This window comes from Balaenoptera borealis, assembly GCF_965194805.1.
Source record: "Balaenoptera borealis genome assembly, chromosome: 4".
NCBI classification, from domain to species: Eukaryota; Metazoa; Chordata; class Mammalia; order Artiodactyla; family Balaenopteridae; genus Balaenoptera; species Balaenoptera borealis.
Genome location: NC_138861.1, coordinates 69836096 through 69858686, shown reverse-complemented (window position 1 = coordinate 69858686; position 22591 = coordinate 69836096). Strand labels below are relative to the sequence as shown.

At 32.0% G+C, this 22591-nt stretch overlaps 1 protein-coding gene across 1 annotated transcript in view; it reads left to right on the top strand.

Moving 5' to 3' along the window:
• The window catches only part of LOC309627697 (uncharacterized protein), a gene marked incomplete at its 5' end in the record, with an annotated part of 301312 nt that overhangs the window by 166466 nt on the left and 112255 nt on the right, over positions 1 to 22591 (top strand). Inside the window, one exon of the mRNA XM_082389850.1 lies at positions 535 to 603. The remainder of the gene's footprint in view (positions 1 to 534; positions 604 to 22591) is intronic.

Below are 22591 nucleotides of genomic sequence, written 5' to 3'. Positions count from 1 at the left end.
GAAATTGTCTAAATTATTGTAATCATAGCTTCTGTATTTATACATGAGTACACAGAGCATGTGTATTTTTTGTGTTTGTGTGTATATGTATGATAGAGTAGGGAGATATAGTAAGGTCTTCCTCCAATTTTTTTCTCACAACAGTTCTAGTAATAAAAGTGGTTAAACACACCCAGGATCTTAGCTAGAAGTGCCTGTTGCAAGAAACAAGAACATTTCTTGGAAATCTCAGAATTTATTTTAAAACCTTGTGTGTTCATTGAATTAGGAAAATATTTAAATTCCATGCCTATCAAATTCATTCACTTTTCCCAGTGAACATTATAGTAAATGTGATGGCGTAGGAATATAGGTCACATGTAAATTGAAATTCATTTTTACACATGGTTCTGCTGCTATACCCCACGCATTGTGGGAAAAAATACACTTGACAAACAATAAGAAATACACAAGTGTATTCAAGTAGTCCTACAACTATGACCATAAAATGAAATGTATATTTTTTCTCATCATCTAATTAACTTTTTTTTACAGAAATGTTTAAATGTTCAGTAAATCGGAGGAAAAAAACATGGATTTTTAGCAACTGAAGAGCAAATTAAGGTAATTATTAAATTATTGTTGGGAATCATGATTGTTAGTAATTTCAAAGTGTATTTAATATGTTTATATTCAAATTAGTATCTGCTTTTATAAATATCATATTGAAAATTTAACATTGTTTAATGGGCTACTGAAATGAAATTTTACATATTTTTGGAAAGTAGACACTTCTTGTGAACAAAAATGTAAATAATATACTTCAAAGTATTTGCTGTTGTGAGGAAGTGTACTCCAGCTATATGAAAAATAAATGAGCTACTAAAAATAAATAATTTCAGTAGCTTTCTACCTCTTTTAAAAGACACATCGCTGTCTTACTCTCTTAACTAATATGGAATAGATATTCAGATTTTTAAGAAATTAGTACATGTATATGACACAGTTCATTAAAGCCATTTTTGCTTAATTCATTCCATTTTCTCTCAATAACATATCTGTGATAGTGAATGTCAATATTAGGAAATAAAATGTATGCATTTTACAGACCAAGCTGTTTAACATAAAGCACGTTCTTTTCAAAAGTGTTTTTATTTATCACAAATATATTTATAGAGTACAACATAAGAGACTTCAAGGAGTATAACCTTAGGCCAGTACACGTATTTGCATCTTGTTCAGCAATTATTTGAAGGCTAAACAGGCCTTTATATTAATCAATCAACAATAAATTGGAATTTCCTTTCTTCTTAAAGTTACTAAAGTTAACTTCCTTAAAGCAATTTGGTAATTTCTAGAATGTAAATTCTTATAAATATGCAGCTTAAAAGTAGAAATAACTTTTTTATTTTCTTTATATTAAAATCATGTTCATTTAATTTTGAATTGTTAATATAATTTGTATGTATTATAAATCATTATAAACCTATTTTCAAAGATTCTGTATTTTCCTTTTTACTCTAAGAGTACTAACTGAAGACTATAAAAACATTACACTCACCTTTGTAGATACTAAAATTTCCCCTTGATGTCTCTTCTTTTAGATATTTTTGTTTTAATTTCTTTGTCACTGCTTTCTTCTGCACACATTCACAAATGCAAACAAATAATATTATCCCTCTCTTCCAGAATAGATATGATTGAATCTACTTTATTTGTATTTGCTAGCTTATCTATATATTGGCAGATAAATTTTACAGACATTCTTTTACTGACTTGAATAAAATGGGTTTTTTGGTACTTAGTGAAAGAAATAAATTTAGGCTGATTGAATCATTTTTTAAAGAGTAGGCTGATTGAATAGGCTGATTGAATCATTTTTTTGAAAAAAATTAAGCCAAACAAAACTTAGATGTCTTGCTCTGGAGAAATTAAATGCTGGTGGGAAAGATATGAAGCTCTATAGAAATTATTATATACATTTTAAAAGGGTCAGTTGCAAACTGCTAAGGAAACAAACGTGGGAGCAGCTCACTTTTGCTGGAGGCTCTTGAAACCTTCATGGAGGCTGTGAAATTCACTGTGGAGGTTGTTGAGACAGAGAAGGTGAGGTCATGCATTCCAGACTAACAGAACAGCTTGTGAAAGAGCATATAGAGCAAGGGATGGCCACTGAAGGATTGATATTTACTTTGTTGCTGAAGGGTTACACACGTGGTAGAACAATGTTAAGATATGAGTCTGGAAAAGTAGATTTGGAGCAGCCCATGTAATATATCATGTTTGCCAGACGAGTGCTTAATTTTCCATTAAGCTGTCTCTTTGGAGTGCTCAAGGGTATCTGTAAGGTTGTGAGAAGAAATTTTCAGAACCTCTCCTGATGGTTATTTTCATTAAGAAATATAAGAAAGAAAAGCCTTCTAATATTTAATATAATGACTGCTACTGGCCCCACATATGAAGTTTCTGGAAAATGGTAGGAATTTTTACAGTGTTAAATGATTGACAATGTTTGCTTCCTTGTTTTTTAATTGAAATATAATACATGTACTGTAAGTTCACCCTTTTAAAGTGTACAATTCAGTGGTTTTTAGTATATTCACAAAGTTGTGTAATTGTCACCACTATCTAATCTAGAAATTTTTTTTCATTCCTAAAAGAAACTTTGTACTCACGAGCAGTTACTCATTCCTCCCTCACCCCATCCCCTGGCAGCCACTAATATACCTTCTGCTGCTATGGATTTACCATATAAATGGAATCATACGATATTTTTGTATTTGCCCTTTTCACTTAACGTAATGTTTTCAAGTTTCACCCTTGTGTGAATCAGGACTTAATTTTTTTATGCATGGATAATAGTAGTAATATCACATTTTGCTGATCCATTAGTCAGTTGACAGACATTGGGTTTTTTTTATACTTTTTGGCTATTATGAGTAATGCTACTATGAACATTTATATCCAAGCTTTTGTGTAGACATATGTATTCATTTCTCATAGGTATATACCTGGGGTGGAATTGCTGGGTCATATGGTAACTGCATGTTTTATGTTTTGAGGAACTTCCAAATTGCTTTCCAAAGTGGCTATACCATTTTACATTCCCACCAAAATGTATGAGTGTTCTAATTTCATCATATTCTAGCCAAAAGTTATTGTCATTTTGAATTATAGCCATTCTGATGGATGTCAAGTGATATCTCATTGGATTTTGATAGCAGTGTTTGTTTTTAAGAGTATTTTAGTGTACTAATGTTACATGAGTTTGGATAATTGCATTAAATGTAATTATTGCCAAATTTAAACTAGACTGGTTCTCATATTTAGAAAATACATGCATAAGTCAACAATAAAAAATGGTAGAGCTGGTGTTTTCTCTATTCCTATTAAGGGATATTTTCAGAGTCATTATATGATAAACATTGATAAGCTACTCAGATTTATTAAGGATAGCAAAAACAAAATAATCTCATACCATATGTGATTAAACTTGGCCTAAGGACATATTTGTCTTGCGGTATAAGTTAATGACAGTATACAGCATCATTAATAGCAAGACTTTTAATAACATCTGGAACACAAGTGCACACCTCTCTGGGTTTTTCAGCAATGTTTGAAGTCATGCTCAATCTAATCATTTATAAATTTTCACTAAATTTATGATAAATGTTTAGAAGCCTTATTTGAGATTTCCTGGGGGGAAGGAATGAAATCATTGGAAAAAACCCTAGTTCTTCCTGCTGTGGTAAAAATGGTTGAAATCACACAAGATAAATTATATGGCAACAAATAAAATTGTATTACTTTGTCACCAAATACTGTTGGAAGATGACATGAAAAACATTATTTTAACCAGAAAAAAAAAAAGTATTAGAACAAATTATGTAGTATGAGAGATTTGTTTTGCCTTTGGACAAAATATATGTTTTTCCAACATGCATTAATTTATGCTGTTTGTTAGATTATTTTTTAAAATCAGGTTTATTGTTATATAAGTATGTAATGTACAATTCTATTTTGATGCACAAAATTGTGTGAGAACGTACCACCAAAATCTAGATATAGAATATATCCTTCACCCCCAGTTCTCTTGTGCCCCTTTGTAGTCATTCCCTCCCACCACTATCAGCCCCCGGAAACTCTAGATTCTTCTTTAGAAACAAAATACAAAAAAAACAAAAACAAAAACACCTGAGAGGAAGCAGACTAAAGAGGTCAGGTTTTGAAAACAGATTCTATATATGACCTTCAGGGTGTTACTTATCCTCTCGCTGTTTCCGTTTCTTTATTATAAATATGGGATTAACAAAACCGTCTACCACATATCATTTAGGATAGAGCTAGGTATATTTAAGCACTTATAAACACTTAATGTTTTTAAAATAAACTATAATTTTTTGAGCCTTTAAGGAAGGATATACTGGAGAAGATATATTTTCCACAGTAAATGACCTCTTAGTATGGATTCAACCACAAAGCGTCAAATCAAGTTTTCAAAATAATAAAACCAATTCAGGAACATCATGCTCTTGCAAGTTTTGGTTAATGGCTCCCTTCTTCCAATTCCTTAGGCACAAATGCTTGAAGTGCATCTTGAATTTTCTTTCACCTACATTGCACATTCATTAGCTACCGAGTACCTCTTTGGCTACTACCTTGGTCCAAATTGCAATCCCCTCTTGGCCGGAGAATTACAACATTCTCCTGTTTTTCTTGCTCCACTGTTTTCACTGTACAGCCCTGAGAGCCTCGTTCTACCCTCCACCTCCTCTGCCCTCCAGGCGCCATTTCCATTTGCTGAACACAAGAGGCCGCTCTACGAAGGAGCCTTAGCTCCTTCTACCAATCACACTCTCCCAAGTTACACCCATGGCTTATTTCCTAGGCTTCAAATATCCTCTTCTCTTGGCAGCCTTCCTTGAACAACCTACTTAAAATTGAAACTGTCTGGGGGCACTCCCCTGCCCTCCTCTCTTGCTTTATTTTTCTCCAGATCATATAATACCACTTTACACACAATTCTGTTTATTGTCTCATCCCATTAGTTAATGGATTTTAAATATTTCCTCTTTACAGCATCCTTTTCATTTCTACTTTTATGTGTCTTTTATATTGTACCACTGGCCTTGCTCATGGATTTGGATATTAGAAAGTTAATTCTGGAAGCAGGCAGTGTGGGGGGCCGTGTGACTAGAGGAAAGGAGGATTATCTTGGAAATATTTGCAATATCTCATGTAAGGAATTATAAAGATCTGGTTGAAGGCAACAACACCGGGGATGGAGTGGTAGTAACACATTCGAGACTATGTGTTTAAAAAGTAAAATTGACAAGTCTTAGTGACTGTATTTGATTAGTGAGAGTTGAAGTCTCAGTGGGACAAGTCTCAGGCTTGAAACTGGCAACCCCATGGATGGTGACGCCTTTTACTGAGCTTTAGGGAGCAGGGTTCTTTGTGTGTGTTTTTTTTACAGAAATAATTAATGGTTTCACAGAAATAATAATGCTTGTGTTTTACAGAAATAAAGTCCAGAGCTAGATGTTAATTTTTATCTTTAGGTAGAAATGATCTCTAAAAATACCACACCTTAAACTGAAGGTCATTAATATCTCACTTCTTTACCCAATTGTTTATAAGAATTAAAAAATATTTTGACTTGCTATGAAATTACATTTTCTAATTAATTTCAAAACCACAGTCAGAAAGTACAGGATGTAGAAACTGGCCATAGGCAGAGCAAAAGCACATTAATTATTCAGACAGTCATCCCTGCTTATCCCATTCTTGGAGATAAAGTGGCTGTCAGAATCTGTCAGCTATATAGTTAGTGCCCTTCAGAATTTACATGCATAAATGGTGACCTTTGGAAATTTGCATAAAGATAAGCCTGGCATTGGAATGATAGCTGCCAGTCAGTTTTGCAAGGCAAAAGTTGTCAGCCGCCATCTAAACCATAGAATGGGCAGTGAAGCAAGAATAGCAAATGGAGTATATACAAAACAACAATAATACTTATTTCACCAAAACAAAAATGCAACCTATTTTTAATAGAGGTTTATAATGGTTACAGAAGTTATAACCAATTACTGAATATCCTTGAATCAGTATTTTTGCTTTTCTCACTAAACATTTTTGTTAAAACTTTTGTTCTAAAATATCAAAAATTTAAAATTTAATCATTAAAATGTTTATTAGATGTTATAAAATCAACGTATACTCATTATAGAAAATTTAGAAATATTGCAAAGAAAGAGTATATTATCCATAACCCCATATCCAGAGGAAGCAGCGGTTAATGTTTTCGTGTAAATTTTTAGTTATCTTTTTAAATAAATAAATATACATAAACATATTCATAGCCTCATAAGTGGGCAAGTACCTTCTTACTAGCATTGTACTGTATTTTACTCAACATAAATACTACTGAGAGAAACTGAGATAAATATATATTTATATAAATCTTTTGGGATATAAGTGATTATTTCCTTGAATAGATTTTTAGCAGTGGAATTATTGGGTTTAAGTTTATGACTCTTTTTAAAGCTTTTGATACATATTGTTAAAATTTCCTTCCAGAAGGTTTCATTTCCATAAGCTCTCAATTTACCTAAATACTCACCTTCTTTACTTAGTCATTTTCAAATGTTATATTTTAAATGTCTGATAAAAGCCTGCCATTTAGGGAATGTTGTATTAAAATCTTTGTAAGGTAGAAAATCATTTTCAATTAAAAATATCTTTTCTTTGATAATTGTTGCAAATTTCAATTTCTATATATAGTAGCATGTCACTTTATAACTTACCACACTCATCACCCTAAACCTGAAACATTCATATTTCAGAACAGTGCTGAATATCTAAAATGAAAGTAAAATATAATGAAAACAAAATTCAAAAACTTTGATCATTCAAAATAATCATACATAAATTGTGTGATAAGAGAGACTGACTAGCTGAGCAAGCAAAGTTTATTCTTCATCTCCTCTTTTTTGGACACCTATGACTTTTCCTGCTTTGGCAAACAAGGTAGTGTCCACTATAATACTGGAATGCAACCAGACCTCCTTTAGTTTTATTCGTCTTGAAAATACCTGAACATGTTTTTTTTTTTAACTCAGTACATTACAAATAAAATAAAAAGACTAGTTGAGAATAAACTGTAAATGGATATACAGCTTTTTCCTGACATAATAGTTAATCTTAAATTTGGACATTATGTGGGAAGTATACTAGTTTAGTCAAACCTCTAGGACAATTGTATGTTCACTTTCCATTATATCTTATTTTGATGGGTAAACCCTGAGCCGGCAGTGCCCTGGACAGAATCTTGTGTCCTGAACCTTATACTTGACCAGATCTTCTTTATCTTAAACTATCCAGTGCTGCCTCTAATTTATGGCATTGAAAATAATATGATGGTTCAAAAAGACTGGTCTTTTCTGCCTAAATTAGGGATGCTATGTTGAATATAGAGAGATCTGCTCTAGGCCATAAATATTTATAGATTGGGGTTTTGTGCCATAGCTAAAAAGCTAAAAATAGTTCATTATTGACTATTGATTTTATTTGTTTTTTGCAGGAGAGGGATTTTTTAATAATTTTTAAACTGAGTATATACATTTAAAAATTTTTATTGCCTGTATGTGTTTAAAATTACTTAGGAATTTGTAAATACTGGAGGAATTTTATTAAATGTGTATACCCATGCAACCATGAGTGTTATTTGTCTGTCTTTGTAGATCTGTGTATCTATGCTTATAGTATTTGTTTTGTTTTGTTTTCTGCATGCAATTCTACGAGATTTAAGACTTGTATAGAACTGTGTTTTTATCACCACAACTAGGATACAAAATAGTTCTATCACCTAAAAATTCCCCCATGCTGCCCCTTTGTGGTCATTTTCTGTCTGTGTCTCTAACCCCTAGCAACCACAATTCTGTTCTTCATTCTTATATTTTCAGATTTTTCAGAATATCATATAAATGAATCATACAGTAAGTAACCTTTTGAAACTAACTTCTTTCACTCATCATAATGCCTTTTTTACTTGTTTTTGAGTATATCAATAATTCATTCATTATTGCTGGGCAGAATTCCATTGTATAGATGACTCACGGTTCAACTATCCATCCACTTGATGAAGACATTTGGGTTGTTTCTAATTTTTGGTGAAAATAAATTTGCTATAAACATTCATATGCGGGGTGTGTGTGTGTGTGTGTGTGTGTGCACATAAATTTTCATTTCTCTAGGGTAAATACCTAAAAGTTGGGTTGCTGGATCGTGGTAAGTGTATATATTAATTTTTTATTGTTCGTATTTTGTATTTCTAGCTGTATTTTGTTTCTATTTTATTTGTATTTTATGTGACATTGTTATCATATAAATTGTTGTGCAAAAACATTAATCTTCAAGTGCTAAGTTAAGCTGTTAATTATTTAACACTAGCTTGACTATGGTAGGACCTACTTTTATTGGTCTCTGAATTTAAGTAGAAAAAATGGTATCGTCCAAGTGGAAAATGCTTCTTTCATGATTTTTCCTTCCATGATATTTTTCACTTTTCTTTAGGAGTGTGTCTTGTTTCCTTTAGTAAGTGATCCCCAACAACTAACCACAGGAACCGCAGCTTAACTGTTTCTGCACTGGATACAACATGAACTGTTTTATTCTAACTAAAGCACTTTTTACATAGAAAAGACCCTCATTGAGAAAATAGTTTACAGTATGTTCTAACAAGTTTGGTCATCTAGCATCCAAGACCCAGGAGATGAAAATAAAAATTATAAAGAGTAGAAATACTAAAAACTAAGCATGAATCTGTATATTAAGGATGGGGACCAAATAACCACTGAAAGTCATCATAAAAAATTTAGTAAACGTAGCAGTCTGGATCTATGATATGTCAGAGCAAAGTTTCCATATGTATCTAAGAGCCTTTGAATAATACATATTTTACAAATGTGGTTCCTATTAGGAACACCTCTGGATCAGGTTACCTTCCCTCTAGGCCTGGTCTTGCCATTAACTTGCTGTGAGACCTAGGGCACATCATATAATCTCTCTGGATTATAGTATTCTCATTTGTCCAATTAGTGAGGGTAGTACTAGATTATCCATAAAGGATCTTCTTGCTCTTAAAAAAATAGGATGCTGCAATCCTGTGGTGATCTTGGGTCACTGAGAAGGAAAAGTTCATTTGTGTGTGTTTAATATACTTTGTCAGAAAGCAAGGATATATATGGTACATTTTAAAAGACTTTTAAAAAATACATGTAACTTTGAAAAACAGTTTTGGTGCTTGGAAGAAATCCACTAGGTATTCTAGAAAGCTTAACTATTATAGAATCATTAATTTCCCTATTATTATTAAAAAGTTAAGTAATTTGAAAAATTCTAGATTTTGTTTTATATTAAGTATTTACATGAGTAAATATAAATTGATATCCCCACTTTTTAGTGTTATAGATCTTTATTGAAAATTGTATTTTAAGATTTTTCCAGAATTTCTAATGTCAATAAAAACTTATTGAATTAGTGCCTCCCCTTAATTATGAAACACAGGCTTCATAATAAATTCTCAACTTTTTTCAGAATAAATATACATTTTTTCCTAAACAATTTCAAGCTTATATAATCACAAGAAAAGGAGACTGATTAAAAACATCATCTTTGGTTACATTTGCTTAATGCAGAATAACTACTACATTAAGTAACATGTTTCAAATGCTAAAGAATGTCATCGTAAATCTTGAAGAGGAATGAATATTAGAACATTAATTTTAATTTGCTTTTAAAAAATTTAGTACATATTATATTAGTGTCTGGTGTGCGTAAGACCTCTGCTGTGTTCTGGAGTGATGGTGCTGTCCTGACATAGAGAAAATCACAAGTCTAGCTGGGGATACAGAAACATGTAAAACTAGATATATTATAATGTCCTAAATACTATAATAGAAACATGAGAAAAAGGAAGTAAGTAATTCTGAATAAAAAGCCTCAGTAAAGCTTTGCAGAATTGGTAGCATATGGGAAGGATTTTACTACTGGAGAACAGAGAATGGACATTCTAAGAGAACAGATATTCTTAGAGTATTCATTAGAAAATAGTGAATAATTTGTTCTGGGGAATATAATTTTCCTGGGTGATAGAGTAAAGGTACTTGAGGAAATTTAAGTACATTAAGAGACCCTTTTAATATTATTATATATTTAGTAGAGACCTAATAATATAGCTATTATTGTGATACTGGTTTTTTTTAAAGAGCAACATCTCTTGGAAGTGTGAGAGTTTCATTAAAGGTGGGATAAAACCATCAGATAAGAAACATGAAATAGAGGGCTCGAACTGATAGCTACCATCTTCTGTGAACTTTTTGCAAACACCAGTGCTCTCAGCATTGATGAAATTCCAAATACTGAACTTTCTTCACTGAACTTTTATATGAACCTTTGAAATATATACCTTTAGAACTTATTTAGCTCAGGAGGACTACATTTTTTCTTCTTTAGAACATTATAAATTTTACACTTAAATAAAAGTTTCTTCTATATCTTTTTTAGTTCATCTCATATACATTATATGCATTTTTTCTTGAGTCCTAAGATGTGTTAGTGGAGGAGAATTTAATTGTTTAAGAAAAAAAAGAAATAAAGAAATTGGATTTCTTGGTTTGGCTTACTGCTGCCTTCAATATTCTGAGAATAATAATGCAATTAGCTAAAATGTTTATCCACAAAATTTAATTCCTGGGGAGTAGCTTCTCAAATTGCCTCTTACAAGTGTAATGGAAGCAAGCAGTTGTTTGCTGCTTTGTTGCCAAAAATTGTGAATGGCTAGATTTTTATAAAACTTGGTGGTAATGCATGTATAATCATGTAAACTCTCCATTGTCAATTTGAATGAAGAAACTGAATTTTGTAGACAAACACTTTTTCTTATATTGTGTCTCAGTGTTCTCAGCCATGAGTGAAGAAATCCTTGATGTTATTAATTATTCCACAAATGAAGTTTTTAATAGAGTTCTTTTTCATTTCAATTTAATTTCATCCCTGATTAAATACACTGAATCAGTAATATTTTGGATTGTCATTTTATGGATAATCTCGTGATAAGTAGTTGAAAATGGAAGTTTGGATATTTATTCTGGGCATAAATAAATATCCAAAGAAAATGAATGCTTCTTATCATTATACCTGTATCAGTAAATATTGTAGCAATAATTCCCTCTGATACTACCTTTGAAAAGAATTGCTAATAGGGAAAGAGCAGAGGAAGTGTATTATAAAACCTTTGCTGAATATATAGCTTCTGAAAAGTTATCCCTGGGCAAAATCCTATACAAATCATTTCTAACAATTTTGCTTTATTATATTATGTTATTTCAGGTGCTTTCTATCTCAACTGGACTGATTCCTAGCTGCAGTTAAAATATACTATTAGGTTAATCCTATGTAATAAATATAATAAAAATATGAGGGCTATAATAGGTTAAACCCACTCAGCAAAATATCACAATGAATTAGAGCTTTCATTTAAGAAATAGCCAATTGCAACCCATTTGTAATAGATAAGAAAGTGATAGCTGAAAATATTTTAACTGGCATGAACTTCAATAGAATGCCAAGGAATAAATTTAATATAAAACAATTTAGAAAACATTGATATGGAGGGGAATAGCTCAACTGTTAGTTTAGAAAGTAACACTAATTGCTTTTTTATCCCTTCTTCTAAGAGAGCACCTTGGGCTAATGCTAATAGACAAACAAGGAATAATGCGCTAATGGAGTCTCCACTAAACTATATTTGCCATAAATTGAAGATCACATCTGAACTGAGATTATTTCCAATTTGCATTTACTTATAGCCTATGTTAGCTAAAGAGGGAAAGGATTTATTTGTGAAGGACTACTTACATTGTGCCTTTCATTCAAATGCTTGCCACATTTCCTCTACGTATGTGATATCCAGTAACAAAATTCTTTTAACTTTAGTTATAGCAGAAAGTAAACTTCTAAAAAAGTTTAAATGAATTAAATAACATTAGATTTTTTCCGATTATGCATATTCATCTTTAATACATTTAGAATGCAAACTCAAAGTGCTGGCCCATTTCTGCCGTTAATGATGATAAAGTCTTTAAAGTAAAAAACCCACATTTTTTACTATCTTTGATAATGCCATAGAGCAACAAAAAATGGGTACTTTGAAACTTTTTAAAGAATGTACATATATCAAGTTACATTAAAACGCATCTATTATATTAATCTGGAAGGAGAGGTTCTTATTTTGACTTATATTGGAAAATTATTGCCATCTTGACTCATTTGAACTGAATTCTTGAGTATTTTATCATTTGAAGGGCTTTGATCTCTGACAACATATTGTATAATATAGATAAATATGAAGAGTAACCAAGACACTTTTGGCTTTCCCCGGTCACTGACTTTTTTGTAACATCCAACTTTAACTTATCTAGGAGGAAAATTTTATTGTTGTTATATTAATGTATAATGTAGTTACTATAAATTTACTATAAATCTACGTATTTTCCATCTACCAAATTAGTTTATAAATTGACACCAATAGCATGTATTCATGCAGTGCTTTGACTGGTGTTTTTTTTTTTTTCAGATTTTTTTTGATGTGGCCCGTTTTAAAAGTCTTTGTTGAATTTACAAATTTGCTTCTGTTTTGTTTTGTTTTTTTTGGCTGCAAGACATGTAGGATCTTTGCTCCTTGACCAGGGATTGAACCTGTACCCCCTCCATTGGAAGGTGAAGTCTTAACCACTGGACCGCCAGGGAAGTCCCTGACTGGTGTTTTTGATGCTTCTCACATTCAAATTCACATCACTGAGTGTCTATTATGTCCCAGGTACTAGGAAACATACTTTCATGAAATTTTTAATAATCCATTGACCTAGTGAAGAAGAGACTAGCCACTGAGAGGAATGGAAATTTGATTTAGTAGAATAAGGTTTTATATTTCATTGTTTCCAATATAATAAAGATATGTTAAAACTGTAAAATAATGTATAACAACAACAGCAATAGTCCAGTTTCTAGGAGTTCACTTATATAAAAAATGTCATCAAATCATTACATCGTCATTCACCAGTTATTACAAAATTGTATAAAGTTAGGATTTTAAAGCAACAAACTTTTTCTTTTTTGCATGTTAATATAACTTCTGTTTTTATCCCCCGTAACAATTTTGTCTTCTTGTTCTTCTCACAGAACTTTCTCAATTTCAAATTTTAAATAATTTTACAAAAGAAATTAAGGAATAGGACCAATGTGATTGAAGCAGAATTACCCTCCATTTCTGTGGTCTGGTCAGCATTAAAAACCAAACAGTTAAAAAAAAGATATCCAAAAGGGAAATGGGTGCAAATGTGGGGATATGAAAACATGAAAGCACATGATCTCTGGAAGTTTTGCTTTTTAAAACTCCTTCAGCGACCACCTGAATCCTCCAGAGAATTGTGAATTTCACAGCATCTTCCTACCTCTCAGTTCCTAGTTAGCTATGTGTCTATTTCCTCACCAACTTTTCTTCCCTCTTTTGCACCGTAGAGCTGGAACACCACTGTTTCTAAGATGCTGGTTGAGATTAGTCCTGTTCTGTTCCTTATGTTTTGTAAGTGCCACATGTGAGTACCTATCTTGGGAAAATTAGAATAACTGCAGGAGTTGCTAATCTCTCATAAAAATTTTAAAAATAGTAACTGGTCTTTTCAGGCTCCGGAGGGCTATGTTGAATCTCTTATCTCTTAAGGATCATTTCTTCAAAGAAGGGATTTTAAAACTTAAAGATTCTACTTCTTCTCTGTATAGTACTCCAAAGATCCTTTGAGTGTATAGTTGTAGAAATAGAATGGATGAGTAATAAATCGGTCACTGGGGAACCATACCAAACCATATTTTGAACAGGTAAGTAAATCTGGAACTGTTGGAAGCTCTGGAATGAACCATTCTTCATATTATTTTAGAAGACTTTATTACACCTAGCAGGTTAGATTCTGAATGATGAAATAACAAGGTAATGTTAGTTTTGCTATATTTTATTTTGCCTTGAGAAAAAATTCATTGAACAATGTTTCACTGAAACTACAATCCTGCAAATTTGTCAGTGTCCTTTGTGAAATGTCTAAGAATTAAAATTAAGAAATAGTTGAATGAGATAAAGTAATTTATTAAGTAAGAAATCAGCCTTTGGAAATCTAAAATTCCATATAGAATATGAGACTTTAGCTTTGAATTTGGATTTTGATCGATTGAAAATATCCATTTAAGCAGACCCTTCATTAGATATCAGAGGATGAGAATTATTAGTCTCTGTAAATGTATTGACAGTAAATGGCACCACAGTTCAACTTGAGCAACATATTTTTTTCATTGAGATAAGTTATCTTTTTTCTTGTCTCTTAACATTTAAAACATGGCAAAGGATTTCATATTTAAAGTCATCATCTGGACTTGGTTAGCAAGTTTAATTCATGATAATCCTATCCGTCAACCTTAGTCTGATTCAGTTAATACCTGGTAAAATAGCATCTTCTTTTCTGCCTTTCCTGGCTTCCCTAGGTTGGCTGGCCACTCCACCTTTTTGGCTTCCTCTGTACTTTTGTCCTCTCACACCATATATGGAGCCATTGGTACAGAACACCTTTTTTTTTTAAAACACATGTTTGACTTCCTTGGTATACCCCTGAAATATGAACCAACATATTCAAAGGATCTGTGAAAATCGAATATTCATTTAAATAAGCAAATCAGATCTGATGTAGAGAACATTTAAATAAAGGAAACCTGTCTTTCTTTTTCCCTTCTTCTCTTTTGCCTGTGCTTTTTCTCCTTCTACAACTGTCTCCCTGACAGCGCCCCCACCCCAAACACCAGTCCTTTTTGCTTTCTTATTGCAAAGGAAAGAATAATGTATACTAGGGTTACTTGAATTTATTCACATATTCTAATTAGAAATAAAAGTACTGAATGGGCCATTTATAGGACAGGACAATCCCTTACTTGTAAGTAGAAAGTATACGGAAATAGAAATTTTCCATAGAATTGAATGATACTAAAATTATTATTTATTCATATGTCATGATATCCGAAATGAAAATTGCTTACTTCAGTTAGTATTCAGATATTTACTAATAGATAAATAACATTAAATGAACTGTGTGAAACAGGAATAGAGATGATTTTTTAATATTTTTCATAGTAGGAATTAATATAATTTAGAAAAGGGCACTGCTGAATAGTTTGGCATTGATGTTGAAAGTGTGTTTTTATGGCTAAAGATGCAATCTTTAAAGTGGATTATTTTCTGTACGAAATCCAATTTTTAAATGACATAAATCATATATTAGACAATAATGTATAACAGAATTATTAATTTATTCCTATTTCATCTTCTGGGCTAATCTCATTAATTTTCAAGATCTATTTTACAAATATTATATATACTTTATATTTTTAATGTATTTAGGTTTGTAAATAAAAGTAGAAAAAGTTATCAACTAATAATAAGAGAAATGTCACTCTTTGTAATGAATAAAAATACTAAATGAGTACTTAAAACTACTAGTACTGGTTCTATTAGTACATCTTAAAGATAGGATTTTACTTCCATGGACTTGAATTTCTACCCTAAAATCTGAGATCATTGAACTAAATGATTGAGGTATCTTACTGGTGCTAAATGTTTCATATTTAAATCTTCCCTCTTGCTTTACAAACTTAAACTCTTTGGGATTTTAGAAGTGAGAAGGAATGTCATTCATGTTTGCTCTTATATATGGTAAGGTAGACAAGAAGCTCAGTGAGGATGGCAGGGTATAATTTCCAAATTTAAAATGTTGTGTTGACGAATGCAGTAAATTTGTACTTAGTTTTAAGTAGAGGCGATGAGTACCAGGGCACGTGATCAGTGCAAGTGTGCCCCTGAGACAATATAATTTTCTGCAAATCAAAATAATCAGCAAGAGAGCATATATTTCCTTAATGGAGTACTGAGAGTTTATCAGCTTCTATTAGAGTGTTCATTTTAAAAATGAAGAAAAGGGGAAAGATTTAGTTGAATTTTTAAACCTCAGTTAAATAAAAAGGTTTTGCATATGTGGTATCTTAATGATTAATATAGCTGGAAGAGTTAATTCCATGTTGAAAGCAGTGTAATAATTATAGAAATGAGTATAATTATTATAAAAAGATTCTCCAGTGGAATAGTCAAATGAAATAAATATAGAATTAAGAAAACTCACAGTATAAGAAAGAAGAAAAATGATATACTTTGTTTTGTACAGGAGACTAGAAAGTCAACTAGAAATAATTCCTGTTTAAACCTGGCATTCTGTAAAAGAGAACCATCTCTATAGATTGTCCATGAGATTCCCTGTGAATAACTGGCAATGTGAGGCTATAGTAGTCAGAGCTCTTTTTTCCTTCCAAACCAGTTATTGTGCTACTAATTAGAATTGGATATTGGTGGTAGTGGAAATGAGGGAGACTATCAATGTTACTTTGTGTTAAATTTTAATCACACAAGTTAGGACATTCAGAATTATGGTTTCCATGGTAACCACAACACTGAGCCCTGTGTGAAGGCATTACAGTGGGGGTCTTTGATTAAAAGAAAGTAAACCAGAAGTGAAACAAAATGCTCCATATGTGCAGCTAAAGTTACCAAAAAAAAAAAGAAAAAAGTCCAGCTCTCTTGTCCTTAATTATATTTGCTTAATAGTATGTCACATGTTTGTGCAGTACACTGAAAGGTCTGTTGTAATTCTCACGTGGATGCTGTGTTTTCATTAGGTTTTAAATGATTATTTTTATAGTACCTTTTACATTTTTAAAATATATTTATGATTTTCATTTTTAACACATCTGCAGAATCTGCCTTTAGGGAACTCATGATAGTGCATATGGAAGATTTTTTTTTCACTGAAAATTTTTCAGAAAATGTGTAGATAGAATTGTAGTACTAGACTTTTGCTTATAAGCTTTCATTTTGAATATTTAGGTTAGGACAACTGTTTAAAATTCCATTTTTATTAAGTTAATTTTTATCATCAACATGAAAAGAGTCTCAAGGAAGAAATGAGATTGAGTAATTAAAGGTGTTTAAGAACACTGGACCCATAAAGATAATTCCCTGGCGGTCCAGTGGTTAGGATTCTGGGCTTTCACTGTCAGGGCCCCGGGTTCGATCTCTGGGGGAGCTAAGATCCTGCAAACCACACGGTGCAGCCAAAAAGCAAAACAAAACAAAACACAAAACATTGGACACATAAAAAGATTGGTACAGTAAAAAGTAGTTGAAGACACTGATCACTAAAGATAAAATGTATTTGGAGATTTATTTTTGAAGAATACACTTTGGTCAGGAATAGGGATAATAATCGTTAAACTGTTATGCTACATTCCTGTCTCATTTTTTTTAGAAATGTAATATTTAGCATATGCTGGAAAACAAATGTGTTACATATATATAGGCATGACCGGGTAATGTTTGTGCTGTAGAAACAGTAGAGACCTGCTTAGGTAAGGAATTTTTCCTGTATGATGGTAGTGGTGCTTTATTGAGCACCTATTATAGGCTTAGTTATGCTAAGTTTGTCACTGTCTGAATTTATATGCTTTAAGGAGCATGTGATCTGGTGACATTTTGACAAGAATAAGTAAAAATAAGAACAAACATTTTTCTACAGCTTCATCTCTAAATACAAAAAATGCTAATTAGGCTAATACTTCTCATGAAATAGTTCAAAAACTTGTAACGTATATTTGAATCAATAACCTAGATTAAGTACTTCTCTATGAATACTTAGTCATGGAAGAATGCCAATGGATCAGGTTTTAAAATTAAACATCATTTTACAGACCATTGGTCTGTTGCAGATATCAGCAAACTTTTTCTATAAAGGGCCAGATAGTAAACATTTTAGGCTTTGCAGGACATGTGGTGTCTGTCCTAACTGCTGAACTCTGCTGTCATAGTGCAATGACAGCTGTAGTCAATATGCTAAAAAATGAGCATAGCCGTGTTCCAATAAAACTTAAGTAGACGTTGAAATTTGAGGTTCATATAATTTTCACGTCATGAAATAGTCTTCTTTTAACTATTATAAAATATAAAAAAACATTCTGAACTTGTGGGATGTACAAAAACAGGCAGTGTGGCAGATTAATCTTGTGGGCTGTAGTTTGCCAAACCCTGACCTTTTTTATTTTCTGATTTTTGTTTTATTTTTATTTTTATTGGGGGGGTTGTTTGTTTATTGAAATGCAAAGTATAATGTCTACCTGCATGACAAAAATTAGTACTTCAACACTAAACACTTAAGTATCCCAAATTATTTTTAAAAATTCTGTATCAGTTCCCATTGATGATGTGAATATTTGATGATCCATTCTATTTTGAAACAATAGTAATATCATCTACACGGATTTGATATGCACCCAAAACAGTGTGAGGTTTAATCAGGGTGAGAGCTAGGCAAATATTTGTGTAGATGGGGGTCAAAATGTTGATTAAAGTGACTGGAGAATGTAGCTTATGCATATTGCTGCAATGTTAGCTCCCTAACATTGCATCCCAGAATTAAGCGGTGTCAAGCTCAGAGGGATACATACAGGCCTCCCCATGTAGGGTGATGCCACTGTAAAATTTATGGTATGGAATAATACACTAGAGTCTGTGTTTCCTTTGTGTGCCTGGCTGCCCACAGATGGAAGAGGGAAAATAATTTAGCCAGATATGTCAGGTTCTTTCCTAAACTCATCAGTTAGATAAGTCACATTTTTTACCTTTGGTAGAGTGAATAAAGGCTGGCAAGTGCCAAAAGTTACATTAAATGCTGTTCTCTCTCGTGAATTTAGAGAAAAGGTTTTTGTTTTTCCTATCTTTTATTCATTCACTTATTCAATCAATCATTCAACACATCTTTTTAGTTATCCACTATATTAGTCAGCTCAGGCTGCCATAACAAAATACCATAGTCTGGGTGGGTTAAACAACAAAAAAATTATTTTTTCATAATTTTGGAAGCTAGAAGTCCCATCTCACAGTGCCTGTCTATTTGCTTCCTGGTGTGGACTCTCTTCCTGGCTTGTAGCTGCCTGCCCTCTCACTGTCCTCACATGACCTTTCCTCCCTACATTTTCACGGAGAGAGAGAGGGAGGGAGGTCGCTGGTATCTCTTTTTATAGGGACACTAATCCTATCAGATCAGGGCTTCATCCTCATGATATTTAACCTTAATTGCTTTCTTAGTGGCCCCATCTCCAAACACAATCATGTATGAATTTTGGAAGGGAGCAATTTACTCCATAACACCTACTCTGTGCCTGGCTCTGCTTTAGTTAATGTATTAGTATTAGTCAGCAAGTTCCTGGTACCATGGTGTTTATAGTCTATTGGCAGAGACAGACATCACTCAAGTAATTTCACTAATTAATGTGTAATAGCAAACTGAAATAACTTCTCTAAGGAAAAGAAAAATATTTTTGAGACCATTATAATAATAAAGAGTATATATGTAATATATAATAGAAAACCTAACCTAGATAGGTTCAGAGAAGGCCTCTCTGGGGACTGAAGAGGAATGTTCTAGAGAAAGGAAGCAGCTTTGTGGGGAAAAAAAAACCCCAAAAAACCCTTGTCATTGTGGAGTACATGCATCTGTAGTCTTTCCTGTTCAGCTACTATGAGGGGAATAGTACCTTGCTTTTTTTCCAATTGCAGCTTACTTTTTGGTCTGCAGAAATACAAGAATAAATCCATAGTCTGTAAAAAATTATTTAATTACATTTAAAACAACTTATCTGAAAAAGTTTAGAATCATATCATTTGACATTTCTTTATCCTGGCTTTAATATTTATTAATAGAGGATGCCTCAAATAGGTGTTACTGCTAAGAAGTGGAAACTTTCAATCCATCAATTTTTTATCATCACTCCGAATGAAATATAAAAATCCTGATAGTGTATATAAGTAGTTTAGTCTAAATTGATACCATGTTTACCTTTTTCCTTGGCAAAAAATGTTTGGTTAATATCAGTCAAAGGGAAAATCTATTCATGTTTTCAATAATTTTTTCAAAAAGTATCAGAATCATGATTAAATAATGCCTTAAATAAAAAGCTTTTTGTCTTTTTAGAACTCTAGTATGTTAGTAGTGTCCTAATACTACAAAAGAATATTAAAAATATTTGAAATACTCATGAGAATAAAATAGAAAGTGATGATATATACGTATATAGACAACTGAGATGCAAATAAAGATGTGGTGCGTATGCTTACAATGCACTCCACTTGACCAGAAGTTTTTTGCTAAACCCTCTCCCAGACTGGGGCTTGGATAGTTTTCATAGTAACTACTTACCTCTTTGAAAAGAGATGGGATTAATTGAGGAGGGAATGTAGATGTCAAGTCTTTGGAAACACTGCTACTTGTTCATCATGGAGAATACAAAAATATTGGCAAATCAAAAAATGACTTGATTTTACAGTGAATGAACAATTCCATTTGGAAAGGAAGCAAAATTTCATAGGCTTTGATAAGTTTTTCCATGTGTGACAGGAACTCAGTCTTAATTGCACTTAGTATTATAGTAACTATTTACATTTCTTATTATTATATGTATAATAAAAGGGCACTTCTGTAAGTGGTACTATTTGTAGACTCCTAGCACTTAATCTTAATTGTATTAGTTATGATCTACCTAGTCCTGATACATATCTGTAGTAATACCCAAAGGGATTCTTTAACTTGAGATTTATGATGACAATAAAAACTTTTGTTAAGAGTTAAGTTTTGTTAAGACTGAAGCATTCCTATGGCATGAGAACTATTCATTAAGCCCAATGGAACACCAGATTGTATTCTGGTGTATATCACTTATTGTGATTCAAATTCCTCTTAATTCTGAAGTAAAAAATATACAATGTAAAATTATAAGTAAATATTAGTACTGGCTGTAAGACAGAGATTTTTTTAAATTTAGGGATGCAAAGTGAAATTTAGATTTGATCCTAACTTTACCAGATTCTTATGGTGAGAGGCTTCTTTGTATTAAATGCAAAACATGTTTTTCACATTGCCAAATGCTAAGCTTTCTAAGTATTGATAATTACCCTTACTCAGTGTAGTGGTAAGCCACAGCAGAAAAAGAATGCATTTTGTTCTGTATAATTCAACATCTGGTTGTCACTATAATGCTAAGCCTACCAGAAATACTCTTTGCCAGATGTGACTTATGGTTACATTGTATTTTATTCAGTGCAGCAAAATGTATTTAAAAAGAAGTCAAAGACATTACCAGGAATAAACAAACCTAAGCAGTTTATTCATTCATTCACTGAAATGGTAAAAACATTCATAATGAAAATAGTTTACATTTATTGAGAAGGACTTGCACACCTCCTATTTGCGTATATAAAACCTTGTTCAGTTTTCACACTAACTCTGTGAGAACAGATTCTATTTGTTCTTCATGGTATTGCTGAGAAAACTAAGGAGAAAAAAGTTGTGGTTGGTTACACAGCTAACATGTGGAAAGGCAAGCTTTGAATCCAAGCTGAGACCAAAATGCTACACAATACAACCTGCATCTATGCTGCTATAGTTTCTTTTGTGACTTTTGACCCTGCCTATAAGAATAACGAGTGGTTAAATTTCAAGGTCAAATGACTTACTTTTTGTAATGTTAATGAGGACTACATGCCACTTCTATGAATTACTAGTACATTTTAAAGATGATATATATTACTAAGGGAGATAGAGAAGGCAATATTTTATTAAGATGTTTGTCTCTGGTGAACATAACAGATTTTTTTGTGTTTAAAATTATTTTTAATATATCTGCGTTAATAGATAATCCACTTTTATTTCTAAAAAGTCATTTCCAGATTTGTATATTTTAAATTTTTCCTTTTTCCTTTTCTTATTTATCAAAATACAACAGGATAGGTAATGTGACTGATAAATCATTGCAATTATTAAACCTTTGCAATATTATGCATTCATGTTGGGAGAGACAAGGGTAGTTCAAATATTTTAACTATAATGTGTTTGTAGAAGAAAATATTCTGTGCAACTTACTCGACATGTCAGGTTAGTAAAATAAAACACTGTTAGTATTGTTCTTTAATAGGTGAGCTTATCTCCTGTAATGGCTAAATGATGTCATTGGTATTTCCTTTAGCTTAGAACAGTATGCTGTATGCCACAAATCATTACATGGAACCAACTGTCATAAAATGGGGTGTAAGGTTTTATATTACAACTAAGGTTAAAAATAACCTTATGAATGTTATGGATATGATTACTTTAGTCAGATTTGTATAGGTTTTATTTCATTCCTGTGGCATTCAAGTTAGGCAAGGAATTGTATAAGTAATTCAGCAGGACTTCTGTACTTGGATTTCAGTGATAAAATTTGTATTCAATGCCTAAATCTGATACAATGAAACCTTATAGTACTTTTGCAGAATTAATAATAAAGATAATTTGAGGTAATTTTTTTCTAACTGGAAGCCAAGGTTAGAGCCATATGGAAAAAAACTGTTGAAGAATTATCCTAAAGTAATATGCTTAAA